Raw genomic sequence first — 18,966 nt, 5'->3', positions numbered from 1 at the left:
TGTACAAGTGAAGGTTCAAAGTTAAATGTACAAAAAAGCACTTGCAAGGTGTTGCAATAAATTCCAAAGCTGCCAAATGGTGAACCCCAAAGAAAACTTCCTTTATTGACACAAATACAGGCTTTAAGCGCTTTCGGCCATGAAAATGGCCTTCATCAGAAACGCCCATAAAATCAATGGCAAACACTTAAATACCCTTCAGTACAAAAAAATTGCTATTCAATTGACCAGTTAATGTTTTATACAAATAACATAAATAACATAAACTAAAAACACTACTGTAAGACACTTATAAAAACTGCAATTCTACTTGCATTTATTATACTTTGCTTTTCTGTGTAAAACAACTGTATAATTCACCCCACTATTAAGACAAGGTTTGTTATAAGCATTGAGCAGAATCTGCCATTTAAGGCCTTTATATTCAAGCTCTCCTCCTTTGTCCCCATTAAAATCAGGAGAAATATAGTCTACTACTGAAAACAAAAACTGTGAACACTTGGGACATTCTAATGTATGATTGAACAATGCACTGTTATAATCTTTCTTTTTTATTCCATAATAATGTTCATAAATTCTCCTTCTTTGTGATCTATTAGTTTTTCCTATGTAGAAGGAATTACATGCTAGGCACTTTGCCATGTATACCACAAATTCTGAACTGTATGTAAACCTGCCTGGCACTGTAATAGTTTTTTCATAGGTACTCGCGTCTACATAAGGTCCCTCTGCTATAAATCTGCACTCTTTGCAGTCTAAACACTTATACATACCCTTAACTCTACTACTACTGGATGCATGTTTATTTTCTAGAATCTCTTTAAAATTCCTAGCCCTTTTGTTAATGTATATGGGTTCTTCTCCCACTGCAGCCTTAACTCCTTTATTTGCTACTAAAATCCTCCAATTATTATTAATACTTTCTTTGATAGCTTTGCTGTCCACTGTGAAGATTAAGGGCATGGCCGCTTGCCAATTCTTATCCTGATTTGCCCTTTCTTGTCCTTCCCTAGTCTCTTTTCTTGCACCTTCCAATCCTAATAAATTGCTAACTATCTAACTGGGACATCCCCTATGCTTGAACCTCTCATGTAATTCTCCCACATCTATTTTGCTAGCATCACTTGTGAGTCTCTCTACCCTAATCAGCTTCCCCTTCACTGTATTATGTTTGACGTATGTAGGGTGCATGCTAGTGTAATGAAGTAAGCTGTTACTAGCCACAATTTTGTAACTTATAACTGTACTTTATGTCTGTTGTCCTTGTTCTTTAATGATGTCTAAATCTAAATAACTAATCCTGAAAAAATATTCCAATGACAATTTTAAAAAACTTGTGCTGTCATTCCTTTGACAAAATCCTTTAAATTACCTTTTGTGCCCCTCCACACAAAAAACAAATCAGTAAATCTGTAATAACATAAAAGATTGTTATATCCTGCTATGTTGTGCAAGAGATTGGTCTCCCAATAAGCCATGACTAAACTGGCATAATTGGGTGCCATCCTTGCCCCCATAGCTACCCCCTTCTTGTCTGTAAAATAATTCATTTTCAAAAGAGAAACAGTTATAAGACCAAATGTGTTCTATACTTTCCAAAATAAACTTACTTTCCCCTACTTCAAATTGCTGACTTTCAACTAACATATAACCTACCCATTCCAAACATTTTTCATGAGGGATGCAGGTGTACAAGGACTGCAGCTCTGTTGTAACTAATATATCATCTTTGTCCATCTCTAAATTTCTTATTTTATCCAAAAAATGTTTTGAATCTCTAATAAATGACTTGGTTCTTTGTACCAACCTTAATAGGGCCCTGTCATCAAATTTAGATAGGGGCTCTAATTTGGATGCCCTGGCTGCAACAACTGTTCTATATGGTGGATTCTGCTCATTTTTATGCACTTTGGGTATTCCAAAGAAATACCCAACCTTGGGTTTTTTCACCTGAAAAATTCAAACATAATCTCCAAAATAACCCCTTTATGCAATTGATCTACCAACCATGCATCAATGTATTTATATGCTTTGTTTATTTCCAACTTTATCACCTTTTTGTATGACTGCACATCCTTTAAAAGCTCATATACACCATTGAAATAATCAACCGTATTTACCACCACCATGGACCCCACTTTGTCTGCTCTCATGAAACTGATGGAAGAATCACTTTTTAAAGCTTCAAAATCTTCTCTTTGCTTTTTAGTTAAATTGTAATGCTTTCCTTTACTTTTTTGTTGCAACAAACTTCTAATTTCTACTTCACAAATATCTTCAAAAGCTTTAATAGTAGCATGAAGCAGTGGGTTAAACACACGTGGTACTTTAAAGTCACTCTTTACATATTCCTGTTCATGACCAAATAACAGTTTTAAATTTAACTTGCGTGTAAAATCTTTGAAGTCTATAATAGTTTTAACTATGTCAGACCTTCCCAATGGAATAAACAAATGACCTTTACTTAACTTGTTTTTCATGTATTGTCAACTGTTTATTCGACAAATTGAATATTTTAAATGTCTTGGGCATTACCTGGCCTGCCTTTTCGGCTTCCGGTTGTTCCCTCTCTGGAAAAGTGGATAAATCCCTGCCTGGTTCGATATTTCCACCACCATTGACCAGGTTATGTCTGCTGGACTGTTTCTGCCTCTCCGCTCTGGTGTTGGTCTTGTATGTCTGCTAGCTTCTCCCTGTGGATGATTTTGCTTGCATCTCCGCTCTTCTATTCTCTTGGAGCATCTGGGAGATTAAAAAAACAGCCATTTCCCTTCTGCTGTTGTCGGCTGTCATCTTGCACTTCACCATCACTGAATGCTTGCCCTACATACTGGTCAACAGTTACTTGTGTTGAGGTATTTCTCCTGAAACCCTCTTCCACTTCCTGTCTAGCATTTAAGGTAGTACTGCCAGTGTTCTCATTGTATGTAATGTGATCTCTATTGGTTTTCTTCTCTTTTTTAAGTTTTAGTAAAGAACTTAATTTTTCTATCTTTTCTTGCATTTTATTCATGAAATCTTGAATTTCTTGAACTGGAGCTGCCAATGTTAATTTGTCCAGTAAACGTTCTATCCACTTGCCCAGCTTCTTTTCTTCTTCTTGATGTTCCTTAAGAAGCTCTACTAACTTTAAGCCGGTTTCTTCACATCCCTGGTTCCATTTATTTAAAAACGCTGAACCAAATATGCCACTTGGTTTGTTGCTGACGCCCTTCAGCACTCTTTGCACTTCCAAACAAAACTTAAAATAGGCAATGTCCCATTGTAAGCGTTTATGCTTATTCAGTAACATTTCCAAGTCTTTAAATAACCAGTCTTTGTTTAAACAAACCCTTGGCATGCCCTCTGGAACCGAAAAGACTTCTGCCTTTTCAGCTGGATTAATAACTGGTGCGGTCATGATGTTTTTGACCGATTCTCTCCATTTATTGCTGTTTGCATTGTTACTTGGTTTATAAGTTAATTCAATTTCTTCTTGCCTTGCCAAGTCTGGAGTATCCATAGGATATGGATGTATAGTGAGATCTAATGTCTCTTCCTCCTGTACCTCTCCATTGGCAGCAAGGTGAAGCACGTTTCAGTAAAGTATAACACCAATGAAAGACTAACTGAAAATATGCCTCTGTACAAGTGAAGGTTCAAAGTTAAATGTACAAAAAAGCACTTGCAAAATGTTGCAATAAATTCCAAGCTGCCAAGTGGTGAATCCCAAAGAAAACTTCCTTTATTAACACAAAAAATACAGGCTTTAAGCACTTTCGGCCATGAAAATGGCTTTCATCAGAAAACCCCATAATACCAATGGCAAACACTTAAATACCCTTCAGTAACAAAAATTACTATTCAATTAACAAATTAATATGTTTTATACAAATAACAAATAAACTAAGAACACTACTATAAAACACTTTTATAAAAACTGCAATCCTACTTGCATTTATGCAATGGCAACCAACGCAGAAATACTAAGCATCTGGTATTTGGGCCGACTCAGGGCTACCTGGCAGGGATAACCCAAATGTGATGTGTGCAACAGTGAATACACTCGAACATCTATATTTATGGTAAGTGTACACAACTGTACTTTCCAAGTAGCTGGCACACCCATACGTGGGTATTTGATTTTCCAACACACACACTTGGGAAAGACTGGTGCAGATTTACTGAATGTACCCCTTCTGCCCCCAGACTGTAAAGGTAACCATGCTGCCACCAGTCAACCACTATCAGGCTCTTAGTGGTATCCAATTATACTGAGGAAAATCAATACTAATATAAATGTTAAGAGTGTAACCAAAGCAGCAAGCCTTTTTGGAGTGACCACATCATCACTAAAGTAATCACAAGTACTCTGGAGATGTTAAAAGTAGTCTCTAAAAGACCAGTCACAATGAATGTTATAAAAATATTTAATAAATAAAATAGAAAACATGAAAATATTAAATATCTTAAGCACAGTAAACACCAGAGTTTCAGTCACAGGAGAAATAAAAATAAACCAGTTGGACAGATTCAAACAGATGCAGAAAAACATTGTTTAACTAATGTCACTGCATTTCCTGACTAAGTAATAAATGTTCCTTGGCTAACTTAATTAATACAGCAAGCCAAGTTAGATGCTGAGATGCTTACTTCCACAAGGCAAGGTGATGAGCTTCAAACTAAAACTGAACTTACTTCTAACTGTGATAACTGTCAGATTTTTATGTCAGATTCCAAAGAAAACGAAACAAGCTGCTGTGCGAGTTCCTTCCTCTCAGTGTTGGTTATGGAATGACATCACATTTGATCACCAGACTCTCTGGTACAATGCACACTCAGAGCTTTGCTAAGATCTGTTGCAGTATTTAAAAATTATAGAAAATTTTCAAAAACTTCTACTCTTCCCTTCCAGCATTCTTTGTTTACACGTAAACAGTTTATCAGTTGTAACAACAGTGATACATTTTTAACACAAGCATCTGTACAGGTCAGTGTAATAGTCAAATGACACAAATTATATTACAAAACTCCAGCTACAGAAACTATGCTGGCAGATGTTACACATTCACTGCCCTATTCTCCCTGGCATAGATGGCAATATCTTATAGTCACATCCCCCCCCCCCCCCTTTGACGACTCAAGCTAGTTTTTCAAGTGACCCTGGAAAAATTTTGCTTGAGAGAAATCGGCATGTCTGGGAACTCATTAACCAGTACCCTGTCTTGAGAGACCACCTGCATTGGCTTTGCGGACCTCACTCTGTTGCCGTACTTTCATGTCATATGCCTGCAAACCTAGGCTCCACCTTAATATCTTGGCATTTTGTTGGCTGACACTGTGTGACCATGTTAAGGGATTGAGATCTGTAACTACAGTGAATTTCCTTCCATACAAATAAGGCTAAAGTTTCTGTAGTGCTCATACTGTGGTTAGACATTCTTTTTCTACAGCTACACAACATTTCTCCCTAGGTTGGAGTCTGCAGCTGAGATAATACAACTGGTTGCTCTCCACCCTCTGAGGAAACTTTGATGAGTACAGCCCCTGCCCCATGATTTGAAACATCCACCTGCACAACAAATTCTTTGCTGTAATCTGGACTGGCTAACACAGGGTGGTCCTCTCAAAGTCCCTTTAAGCTTTTGGAATGCTTGCTCGCAGGCTGGAGTCCACACTACCTTATCTGGCTTGTTTTTGTTTGTCAGGTCTATGAGGGGAGCAGCTATTGTACTGGAATTGGGAATGAACTTTCTATAGTACCCACTGTCCCCAATAATGCCCTCACCTGCTTTTTGGCAACGGAGCAGGCCACGCGTGAATAGCTTCCACTTTGACAGGTTGTGGCTTAATCTTGCCACTCCACACGCTGTCCCAGGCAAGAGACCTCTGCCATACCCAACTGACACTTGCTGGGCTTAATGGTCAACCCTGCTGTTTTCAGTCTACCCAGGACCTCCCTGGCATGCTGAAGGTGCTCTCGTTAGGAATGGCTGTAAATGGCAATATCATCCAGGTAAGCAAGGGCATAATCACCTGCTTCTGCAAGGATACAATCTGCCAGCCTCTGGAAGGTTGCTGGGACATTTTTTTTTTTTTATCCCAAAAGGCATCTTCGAGAACTTGTATAATCCGAAAGGAGTCATAAAGGCTGACCGTTCTCTAGTGATTGGAGTCAAGGGCACCTGCCAGTAGCCCTTGGTCAGATCAGTAGTGATCAGATACTTAGCCCCACCCAGTTGCTCTAAGGCTTCATCTGTCCTATGCAAGCAACTGACTCTGTGTGACTATTTAGTTTTCTGTAGTACATGCACAATCTGATGCTACCATCTTTCTTTGGTACCAGCACCACTGGGGAGGCCCAGGGGCTACTGGACTTCTGGATTACCCCCAGTTCCAACATTTCCTGTATTTCCTCCCTCAGAGTTTGACTCGCTCAGGCACCGTATAAGGGGCCTGCTTGATGGGCCTTTGCAGTGTTCTGGATCCACATGGTGGTGTACCAGGTGGGTGCACCCAGGTTTCCCAGTGAGCATGTCCCCAAGCTCCTACAACACTGCTTGGATTTCTCGAACCTGGGTAGGGGATAGCCGCTGCTACCTCTTCGACAGAGGTGTCAGTCCAAGCCTCACTGAGGAGATTAGTCACAAGATCTCCCTCAGACTCCTCCTGCCATCCACTGGGTCTCCCTAGCATGGTAAGGATTCATCTTGTTAACATGGTACAGTTTGTGCCCCTGCCTAGCAGTTTAACCATGTAGTTAACATCTTTGACCTTTCTTACCACTTCAAAGGGTCCATCCCAAGCCGCCTGCAGCTTATTTTGTCGGATAGGAATGAGCACCATAACCTGCTGACCCACAATATACTCTTGGGCTCGAGCATTTCTGTTATACCAGATCTTTTTCTATTTGGCTCCTGCCATGTTCTTCTGGGCCAGACTCATAAGCTCCCTAAGCCTTGTCCTGAGGTTTAGGACATATGCCGCAACATACTCCTTGTGGGTTTCACACTTACCCTCCCACTCATCACAAATCATATTTGAAGGTCCCCTCACCCTATGCCCATACAGCAACTCAAAGGGTGAAAAACCTGTGGATTCCTGGGGACACCTCTGTATGCAAACAATAGATGGGGCAAATATTTGTCCCACTCTCTCTTTAAACTAGTCTTCAGATGCCAGTAGCATGGTCTTCAGTGTAGAGTTTCTCTTCACAAGACCATTAGTCTGGGGGTGTTGGGGATGGTCTTTAGATGCTTCACCCCACAATGCTTCCACAGACAAGCCAGCAGGTCTGATATGGAATTGGCACATTGTCAGTATTTCTCTCAGGGAAACCTCGCCTGCTGAAAATCTCTTAAAGCATTTTCCACCTTCTCTGCCTCGATGGAGGACAGAGCCACCGCCTCAAAGTACCTAGTGGTGTAATCTACTACCAGCAGGATATAGTTCTTCCCTGTGGAACTTTGGGTACTCCGAGGCCCCATAATATCCATAGTTGCCCTCTGAAATGGCTCCTCAATCGCGGTCAGTAGCCAAAACAGAGCTTTGACCTTGCCTACCTTTTGGCACTGCTCACAGGTCTTACAGAACACTGTTACATCCTTTGCAATCCCAAGCCAGTAAAAGTTCTGCACAGTACATCTTAATATGCTTTATGCCCATATGACCCGCAAAAGAAAATCAGCAAGAAACCTCTTCCTGCGCGTGGGTAGTGCACGGCCCCCAAAAAAGTTAGATGCAACCAAAAACAAAAGATGGAGCCGCAAAAGAAAAGTCATGGGCTGTGTAGTAACCACAGCACTGCAGCACAAAAGCCATTAAAAGTCCGTACCCAAAATATAACAACCGGAACACACCAAGGTGTATAAAACGATTTAATGTTACAAAACAGGTATTTACAAACAGGATTAAGTACTTTCTTTTCATCACGAAACTTCCTCAGAATCCTCTGTGGCTTACTTTCAGGCTCATTGCTACAGGATAGCTCCCTCCCTGAAAATCACATCACCAGCTTCAGGTGTGGGGTCTGTCTGGGTTTCCCCCAGGCTACCACACCTACATTGTATTTATTTTTATTTTATTTTACATTTGTTGACCGGGCTAGTCCAGCTGGATGTATGTCCATTTTCAGTGGAGGCCTGGGGAGAAAAGCTCCAATGGTTATTACAAGTCTAAACAAAAACATAAAAGGATCAAAAGATAAAAGGATGAAAACAAAGATGAAAAGATTATATACAAAGTTGAGTTAGTAGATTGTATACAAAATTGAATTAGTACACGTAAAACACATATGAGGAAATAGCAATTACAAGATAAGATTAATAATCAAATCAGTAAATACTTGCAATACACAAATGATAAAACATAGCGTGAGTAACAAATTGACAAAGAAATGTGAAAGAAATTTAAATTTACATTTTTTTTTTTTTTTTTGTACAGTATATATGAGATTAAAGAGGGGAACATTCAGGATATAGGAAAAAGAGAAGGAAGAAATTATGGTAGTTGAAAGGAAGAAGGAAAGGTCAATCAGGGTTGGTACAAGAACAAAGCCAGTGTTTATTAAGATGCATTTCCAGTTGTTTTTTAAATAGTTGAAGGGTGGACAAGGATGAGATATTGGTAGGAAGTTTGTTCCACATTTTTCCAATAGAGTTGGAAAAGAGGCAGTCACCTGCAGAGTTATTGGGTTTGGTAATATTAATCAGCAGTTTGTTTGAAGAACGTAGGTGTTTCAGGTTATTATAAGGAGTAATGAGGTTAGAGAGTATTGGTGTTTTGGATGGTTGATATAGAATTTTGTGAGCTATTAAGAGCTGTTGATAAATAAGCTTGTTAGGAAGTTCAAGCCAACCTAGCTGTTTTAGGTTCTGACAGTAGTGAGTTCTAAAAGGGGATCCTGTAGCAAATCGAGCAATATTATGGTAAGATGTAGCAAGTTTGTTAAGGTTATTTTTAGAAAGATTAGTGTAAATAGGGGAAGCATATAGAAGGGTAGAGATAAGGTGAGATCTAGCTAAGGTGGTCCTAGCTTCAGGTGCAAGGAAGGGTTTGATTCTATAAAGGGATCCAATCTTTTTGTTAACTGCATTTATTGTGTTGTTGATGTGAGAATCAAAGTTAAGATTGTTGTCAATAATTGTACCTAGTAGCTTTGTAGTAGAATCAGGAGAAATAAAAGTGTTATCAGTGGCAGTGATAGAGAAATTTAGAGGGGAAGATTTACGGGTAGGTGAAAACAGTAATCATTTGGTTTTCTTGGGGTTGAGGAGTAGGCAACGGTCAGAGAACCACTGTTCAACTGTGTTAAAAGCTTTTTGAGTAAGAGACTGGAGTTCAGTTTGAGAGGAAGCAGTGCAGATTATAGTGGAATCATCTGCATATTGTATGCAAGTAGCATTAGGAATAGCTGATTGGAGGTCGTTAATAAAGATGGAAAATAGAAGGGGACCCAGGATAGACCCTTGAGGTACTCCTAAAGAGATAGGAAGGAGATTAGATAGTGTATTTTTCCAACATACTGCTTGCTGATGGTTTTCTAGGTAAGATGTGAACCATGTTAAGGAAGAGGGATGAATTGCGAGAGATTGTAGTATATGCAGAAGAAGTTTGTGATTAACCATGTCAAAAGCTTTTGATAGGTCTATGAAGAGAGAAGATGATAGATTATTGTTGTTGCGGTAATAGTTGATGGAGTTGGTAAAGGAAAGTAATGCAGTGGTGGTGCTGTGGGAAGGTCTAAATCCATGTTACAGTTTGCAAGTAAGTTGTTGTGGAGAAGGTGGTTAAGTAGTTGTTTGTGGATACATTTTTCCATGATTTTAGCTATGGGTGATAGAAGTGCGATAGGACGGTAGTTTGAAAAGTCATTAGAATTGCCCCCTTTATGTAGGGGAATGATGTGAGATATCTTCCATATGGAAGGGAAAATTCCTTCCTTTATAGATCTATTTATTAGGATAGAAATAGGATAGGCAGAGGCTTTGGCTCCTATTTGCAAGAATTCTGCAGGAAGCTTGTCAGCAGAGGGGGTGGTGGGTTTAAGTTTTTGGAGTAGGGATAAGATAAAGGAGGTAGACACAGGTTGTAAGTGAAGGGGAGGAAGAGTATCTAAAGTGGGTGAGAGTAGTTTAGTAGTGTCTGGAGATAGTTGATTTGCAAGAGTTTGGATAGTGTTGGTGAAGAAAGAGTTAGTCGTTGGCTGTTTTTGTAGGATTGTCTGGGTCAGAGTCCTTAGGGTTAGGTGTCATTGACTGACCTGGGGATAGAAGATTATTAATACTAGTCCAGAATTTTTTAGGTTCTTTTTTGGTGGATTATTGTAATTGCAAGTAATAGTTCTTTGTATCTGTCAGGATAGCTTTTTTTGTGCTTTTTCTAAGCTCTCTAAATTTTTGATGGTCTGTTTGATTCTTAGTAGACCGCCATTTAACCCAAGATTTATTTCTGAGAATGATCTTTTGCTTAGTATCCTTGGTAAGCCAGGAAGCTGTTTTTGCTTTAATTCTAATGGTCCGACTTGGGGCATGATGATCTAGGATAGATAGGAATGTAGAATTGAAGTATTCTACTGCTTCATTAAGTGGGAGATGCTTAAGTGGGGCCCAATTACATTGTCTAAGTTCCGCCTGAAACTGTTCAGAGTTAAATTGTTTTTTAGAACGTAGTGTTTTGTATGTTGTAGATAATGTTAGGTTTGTTTTGTGTCTAATGATATAAGTTAGTGAGTGGTCACTTAGATCATCTGGAAGGGTGCCTGATTGGTAGGTTTGTTGGGGAGTATTAGTAAGAATCCAGTCTAAGGTGGTTTCATTATTGTTGGTTTTATTAGTTCTGGTGGGACTATTAATGAGTTGTTTAAAGCCATAAAGGTTAATATGTGAGGTGGGGTTAGGACTGTTGCAGGTATACCAGTCAATGTTAAAGTCGCCTAAGACTATTGTTTCTTGAGGGAGGTTGGTAGACAGTAGGTTGAGGATGTGTTCGAGAGTGTTAATATTATTTCCTGGAGGGAGATGTACACAAATGATATTTATGGATTTAGTAGTATTGATTTGAAGTTTGGAGCTGATTATTTCAGTATTATTGTCTAGGGTACAAATCAGTTTTATAGTACTAATTTTGAGTTTTGTTTTGTAGAGAATTGCAACTCCTCCTCCCTTTCTGGCTATGCGATCCAGTCTAATGATGTTATAACCAGGTGGGGTAATTTCATTGTCTTTGATAGAAGGCTTTAGCCATGCTTCAGTTAAGCATAAAATATCAAATTGATGGACTTCTAGGAGGGCATGGAGTTGACTAATTTTGTTACAAACACTTCGTATATTAAGATGGGCAATAGAGAGAGAGTTGATAGGTATAGAAGATGAGAGAGAAGGAGTTTTGTCTTGTATTTTGTGTATATTGGTTTTATTATGCTGTGGGCCTGGATTAGGATGAATATCTCCATCTAGCAGAAAGTGGAGGATTCTGAAGTATTTTGGTTGGAGAAGTTGATAGGAGGTGTCAAAATATTTTTCTGGATTTAAGTTTCCTTATCTTGAAGTGTGCTAGTCTGTGATATTTGGTTAGTATGTAGTTGGGTTGAGTGGCTAGGTGTGGGAAGGTAGGGGAGAAAGGTGATGTAGGTGTAGAGGTGTATTTAGAGGGATATGAAAGAGAAGAGTTTAGTGGGTATTCGTAGGAGGTTAGGAGGTAAGTAGTTATCAGAGAAGATAGAATTGAAAAGCAGATAAGTGTATGGAGTTGTGGATGGATGGTTGATGTAGACATGCTAATATGTATGGAGTTTAGCAGAGAGGGGAGATGTAGTTTATAGGTGTGGTGTGGTGGTTGTAGTAGGAGAAGGAAGGAGTTAAGTGTGTTAATAAGTGGGTGAGGTGTAAAATAAGAGGGTTGGGTTAGTCTGGGATGTTGGGAATCTGATTGGAGTGGACATGATAGGGCGTGTTTACTAGTGGTATAAAGGTAGGACCCCTGGGGGCGGGTGGGAATTGGGGAAAGGGTAGGGGAGCGGAGTGAGCCCGCAGGGCGAACGGAGCGGGTAGAGACAAGAGAGTGAACCACAGGAAGACGATCAGTAAAGTGAGAGAGTTCAGCAGGTCCCCAAGGCCAACTGCATATAACTGCATGCACACAAGGTACTGCATTATCAAAATCATTCCCTGTCAAGACATCTGCAAGAAAATTCTCAAACATTGCTACCTGCTTGCTTCATTTTCCACCCTCCCAGTCAATGTGAACCCCGGCCAAAGGTGTTTGGAATGGGACCCCTCCTAAAGCTCTGATTTGGAATGGACTGCCCAAGCAAGTGCTGCTCCTCTTTAACCACTGCAGGCTTCACAATGGTTATGTCAGAGGCTCTCTCTCTCTCTCAGCAGGGGCCTGTCTTCCATCCACTAATGTAGGATACAAAGTCTGGTGATAATTTGGGTATCCCTGTTGTCTCCAAACAACTTACTGCTGGCACTCTATTGTTCCCATTTGCTGGCTTCCTCACCTTTTGTTCCCCACCTTGCTTCAGTGGACATTTGTATGCTACATGGCCATTCGGGTTACATTTAAAACATCTAACCCTCTGATCCCGACTGAACTAGTGGCTTCCCCTTTTACTGTTTGACTCTGTTGGGGTGACTTAGGCTGCCCACCATGGGTTCCCTTATATCCACATGCAGCACTGGGTTTCCCCTTCTCGTGCAGTGATGCCCTGCTTGCTAAGCAGAGATCCCCTTTTCAGCCAAGCTCATCTGCAGAGTTGTACTCCTGGTCTACCAATCAGATTCTCATGTCTTCTGACAAAGTATTAAGGACGTGTTTTCCTCACCAAAAGGTCTGCCAGTCTTTCAAAAGTAGTGACCTGACACCCACTCCCTCACCTATGAAAATAAGTTTTTAACTCAGCAATGTAATCACATTCGTTTTCATTTGCCTTGCTTCTGTGTTCACAAAACCTTTTTCTGTAAGCTTCAGGTGTTAACTTATAACAGTTCAAAACCAAGTCCTCAGCACTCTGATGGTAAACCAAGTAGGCACAAAGCAGGCAAACTCTTCTCGGAATAGTTTAAGGCAACAATAAAGGCTCTCCAATACACCTTTAATGATAAGTTCACAATACATTTTCGTCTCTAACTTCTTCAGATAAAAAGCTACAAAGCATCAATCCTCATTTATACCCACACCTATTACAAATCCACCAATAAAAACACATTACATAATTTAAAATTCTATACTCTAATAATATACAATTTAATGTAAAGTTTCCTTAATATAATATAATATAATATGAACTTCTTTTTAATTAATACACTATATTTTTCTATAATAAGCAATCAGTACTACTAATAAAATATATATTTAAGTTTTTATAAAACTTGAACATATACTTCTGTATATGTAAATAAAACAACCTATCATTCTCTACTTATTAGAGCTCCCTCTGGTGATAATATTAATAGCTTATCTTTAAAACCAATATTATATTAACTGTTGTACTAAAATACTATTATAGCATATTACATAAAGTTAGAAAACATATTGTTTATAAATTTTAGTTACAGCCTAGCTGCCCTTAATTTAAGAACTGGAGCTAGGGAAACTGCATCATTTAATCCAGGGAATCTACTGGCCTCTAAATAAATTTGCCAGTCATAGTTCCCTGCATTCGATTTTTGTTTCCCACATTCTGCCCTCACATCTTTAGGAATTTCTTCAAGTACAAAAAAACTTATTCACAATATCACATTGTGTACTGTGTTTATATAAGGCGTTATTAGTATTTTGTATACGTACAGCATTTATATGTTCATATATTCTTCTCTTTAATTTTCTCTCTGTTTTACCTATGTAAAACGCTTGACACGAACATAAAGCTAAATATATTACGCCCATACTTTCACAGTTACTATATTGTTTTGCTGTAATGGTCTTATTTCTAGAAGTTAAACTAATGGAGTCCTTATCATATATGTAGGGACACTGGGTACATCTGCCACACTTAAAAGTTCCCATTCTACATTTATTTGTGGTTCTTTTGTTTTGATGTTGACTTTCTAATATAGCTTTTATATTAAACCCTCTCCTATAAACACATTTAAAGGGTATATCAAATTTCAGTATTAAATCTGTCAGTTTACTAAACTTGACCCATTCCTGTTCAATGACTTTGCTAATAGTTTGTTTCACCGCTATAATCAGTGATGAATGCTGAACAGAATGTATCTTCACCCTTTTTTCCTCCTTTTTTGTCATTGGGTGTAACCCCCAAGTTCATTTTTTTAACACCTAAAATAGGTGCAAATCTATTCTCTCTCTCTTGTGTAACTTCATTCATGATTTTTATAATCAAGGGACCCGGATAACCTCGTTCAGTGAATATGTTACTTAAATTATTACATTCTTTCAGGAATTCTTCCTCATTTGAGATCATTCTGCTTATTCTTACAAATTGGCCCTTGATTATACCTTTCTTCTGATGATAGGGGTGAGCACTAACAAAATGTAATACAGAATTGGAGTAGGTTTTCTTTCTAAACACTTTCGAATTGTATCTATCATCCTTCTTCTATATAGTGACATCTAAATAATTTATCTCCCTGTGTCCTGTGCTGTATGTGAATCTCAAAAATTCAGTAGATTCAGTTTTGTATTGGTAAAACTCCAGGAACAACTGAAATGTTCCTTTAAAAAAATAATATTGTCTAAAAATCGTTTATATAACATCCAACATTCTCGATATTTACTATTTAAAATGTATTTCTTTTCCCACATTAATAACACCAAGTTAGCATACATTGGTGTGCATCTGGCATCCATAGCTACTCCACTTGTCTGTTGGTAAAATTCTCCTTGAAAATAAATAAAATTGTTTTCTAATATTAATTCCATAAATACAGAGCAAATATGCATTTTATCATTACTCAAACAGGCATATCTTCCCTCAGATATTCCTCCATCCATTCTATTCCTATGTTATGGGGGATAGATCCAAACAAATCTACTATGTCTATAGTTACGAATATTACATCCTCATTTTATATTTCTTGGGTAATATTTCGCAGAAAGTCCCAAGAATCTTTTAAAACTATGTCATTTTTCATAACAAAGTCTTTTAATTTTGTATCTAGATATTTAGCTATAAAGGCAGTAGCCGAACCTTCAGCAGCTACTATAGGTCGGAGGGGTAGATCATGAATATTCTTCTGACTTTTCAGTATTCTGAAAATTGACGGAACCCTTGGCTGAGGGTTATATAAAAATTAAAACAATTTTTGGTCGATAAAACCTTGTAACAATAAGTCATTTAATGCCAAATATATTTTCCTATAGGCTATATTAATGTGATTATGAGATACCTGTCTATATTTAGTGTCATCTTGCAGGTTTTCCAACATCTTGGCCTCATACATAATATTATTCATGATAACTATCCCTCCTCCTTTGTCTGGCCTCATAACCCTCAATTGTTTATTCTTTTTTAACTCGTATAAAGTGTCTCTCTGTGTGTGTTAAATTTGGGGGGAACTTATTCTTACTCTGATTGTTCCTTAGTTCGTGTTGGAAAACCTGCAAGATGACACTAAATATAGGGAGGTATCCCATAATCACATATATAGCCTGTAGGAAGATATATATGGCATTAAATGACTTATTGTTAGAAGGTTTTGTCGACCAAAAATTGTTTGAATTTTTATATAACCCTCAGCCAAAGATTCCGTCAATTTTAGGGATACTGAAAATTCAGAAGAATATTCATGATCACCCCTCCGACCTATAGTAGCTGCTGAAGGTTCAGCTACTGCCTTTATAGCTAAATATCTAGATACAAAATTAAAAGACTTGGTTATGAAAAATGACACTGTTTTAAAAGATTCTTGGGACTTTCTGCGAAATATTACCCAAGAAATATATAATGAGGATGTAATATTCGTAACTATAGACATAGTAGATTTGTTTGGATCTATCCCCCATAACATAGGAATAGAATGGATGGAGGAATATCTGAGGGAAGATGCCTGTTTGAGTAATGATAAAATGCATATTTGCTCCGTATTTATGGAATTAGTATTAGAAAACAATTTTATTTACTTTCAAGGAGAATCTTACCAACAGACAAGTGGAGTAGCTATGGGTGCCAGGTGCGCACCAATGAATGCTAACGTGGTGTTATTAATGTGGGAAAAGAAATACATTTTAAATAGTAAATATCGAGAACGTTGGATGTTATATAAATGCTTTTTAGACAATAATGTTATTTTTTGGAAAGGAACATTTCATTTCAGTTCCTGGAGTTTTACCAGTACATGACTGAATCTAATGAATTTTTGAGATTCACATACAGCATAGGATACAGGGAGATAGATTATTTAGATGTCACTATATACAAGAACAAATTAAGAGCAGCTAGGCTGTAACTAAAATTTATAAACAATATGTTTTCTAATTTTATCTAATATGCTATAATAGTATTTTAGTACAACAGTTAATATAATATTGGTTTTAAAGATGCGTTATTAATATTACCACCAGAGGGAGCTCTAATAAGTAGAGAATGATGTGTTTTATTTACATATATAGAAGTATATGTTTGAATTTTATAAAATTTTAATATATATTTTATTAGTAGTATTGATTGCTTATTATAGAGAAATATTTATAGTGTATTAATTAGAGAAGTTCATATTATATTAAGAAAACTTTATATTAAATTGTATATTTTTGTATAGAATTTTAAATTATGTAATGTTTTTATTGGTGGATTTGAAATGGGAATTGGAGACAAAAACGTATTGTGGAACTTATCGTTAATGGTGTATTGGAGAGCCTTTATTGTTGCAATAAACTGTTCCGAGCAGAGTTTGCCTTCTTTGTGCCTACTTGGTTTACCTTCAGAATGCTGAGGACTTGGTTTTGGTTATTGACAGCACTTTTCTTTCTTTATTTGGTTTATTATAACAGTTCAGTTAACATTGTTTAAACTGTCATATAGTAAAACAGTCAGTATCAGACAATTTAGAAACAGCAGTTACTGCTTTACCATGGAGTTAAGGGGTCATGACCATACATAGAGCTCTTGATCAACATTATACTGTTTACATACTTTTTCAGATATACGGATAAAACTGTCAGGCATCCCCCCTCTGAAAATTGTGGAAGAAATTTACTGACCTTTATTGCTCTGGTGTCCGGTTATTCCCTTCCTCATTGCCTCCATGACCCTGACGAAAAGTCAGCATTTCTCTCTCATGCTGACCCTGCTTCTCCTTTTCTTCACCTTCCAAGTGCCGCAGTCTCTCTCCAGTCTCATGTTGATGCTGCTTCTCCTTTTCTTCGGTCTCTAAACGTTTGGCCTGTAATTCATGCTGATGCTGCTTTACCTTTTCTTTGATCTCTCAGTGCCACGGTCTCTCTTTGGTCTCCAAAAGTTTAGCCTCTATTTCAAGTATTTTTAACTCTAGACAGATTTTTTAAAGTCCTCTGAGGAAAAGGTGAACTGTGCTGTTTCCGAAGACTGCACATCCCAAACACCAGACTGATTATCCTCCTGGCCACTAGTTTGTGCTGCAACTGGGATTAAAGCTGAAATCATTTCCTCTTTAGTCTGGCAAGTATGCACAAGTCCTTTGGCTTCACACACCTTGGTACAATACACAATCAGAGCTTTGAAAAGATGTGTTGCAGTATTTGAAAATTATTGAGCAATTTCAAAAAGTTTTACTGATCCCTTTCAGAATTCTTTAAACGTAATCATTTATTCAGTTATAATAACACTGTTGATACATTTTTAACACAAGCATCTGTACAAATCAGTGTGATAGTCAAATGAGACAAAGTTACAAAACTCCAGCTAACTATGCTGGTATATGTTACACGTGCACTGCCGTATTCTCCCTGGCATAGATGGCAGTACCTCACATAGTCATAGGAGTCACTGTAGGTAGAATGATGCAGTACTTCAAGTGAGTTTCTTCTCAAGTGTCTGGTATCCAGAAAAACTATTTTGAGCTGCTTCAGGTAGACACTCCTAAACCTTTGTTAGAGAAAAATGCAAGGAATGTTGGGGAGTTATGTTACTGGTACTGAAATATACAAGGGCAAGACTGATTGTCAAGCCAGATGGCTTGTGTTTTTCTAAAACATTATTGTTACTAAAAACATGATTGTGTTCATGTGCAGCACTAAGCGAGAAGCACGAGGGTCTACAGAAATCCTATTCGTCAACGTCAGTATATCTGCATGCATGATACTGATAAGATCATACTGATATACTGATGATAGTATGCGTATTTTTGCTGCTTGGAGAGACTGATTTTTAAGTTGTGAAGATAGTCTCCCAGCACTGATGTATGTGGATTTAAATAAAAAGAAAATATTTTGCACATCCTGAAGAGTTATTCTTGACTCGACTAAAAGGTAATTAATGTTATTTATGTATATTTTGAAATGCACTTTTACACTTTTTACATAACATCCTGTATTGGCTGCTTGTTAGACACTTTTATCGCTGCCTCTGAGTCTCTTAATTCTCAGCCTTCTGCTCCAAAGAAACCTGACATGTTCTTTAAGGTGCTAGAGGATCGTCAGTTCTTCTTTAAATGTCCTTTTGACCCTGCTGTGGTGTCATTCTCCTCTGCCAAGCCTTCTAAACTTCTGCTGTCTTCCAAGCTTTTGCCTTCAGATAAAGATAGTAGAGCAATGGAGTGAATTGGCAAGAAGCTTTATACTGCTTTTACTTTGGCCTTTTGGGCCATCAGTTGTCCGACCCAGATGACTAGATATGCTCTGGCCTTGATTGCCCAGGCTTGTCAGGTTATTTGCAATCTCCCTATCCCTAAGTTCCAGAGTTAACTGGCCTACTTGGTCTGCGTTTGTTAAAAGGCAGCCTCATCAGACCACAAGTGGCAGGAAAGGTGGTAGACGAGCTCCTCCTAAGTCTTCTAAGGCTGCTGTGGCTCAGAAGCCTCCTTTATCAGACAAGCCTGCTTTTCT

The 18,966-nt window shown here is 38.0% G+C and overlaps 1 protein-coding gene across 1 annotated transcript in view; it reads left to right on the top strand.

The window, feature by feature from the left end:
* Positions 1 to 18,966, top strand: part of NCBP3 (nuclear cap binding subunit 3) — a 1,620,559-nt gene that overhangs the window by 552,410 nt on the left and 1,049,183 nt on the right. The gene's annotated exons all lie outside the window — the stretch shown is intronic.

This window comes from Protopterus annectens, chromosome 13.part0, assembly GCF_019279795.1.
Source record: "Protopterus annectens isolate FY-2018-M chromosome 13.part0, PAN1.0, whole genome shotgun sequence".
Taxonomy (NCBI): domain Eukaryota; kingdom Metazoa; phylum Chordata; order Ceratodontiformes; family Protopteridae; genus Protopterus; species Protopterus annectens.
This window is presented reverse-complemented; position numbering and strand designations above follow the sequence as displayed.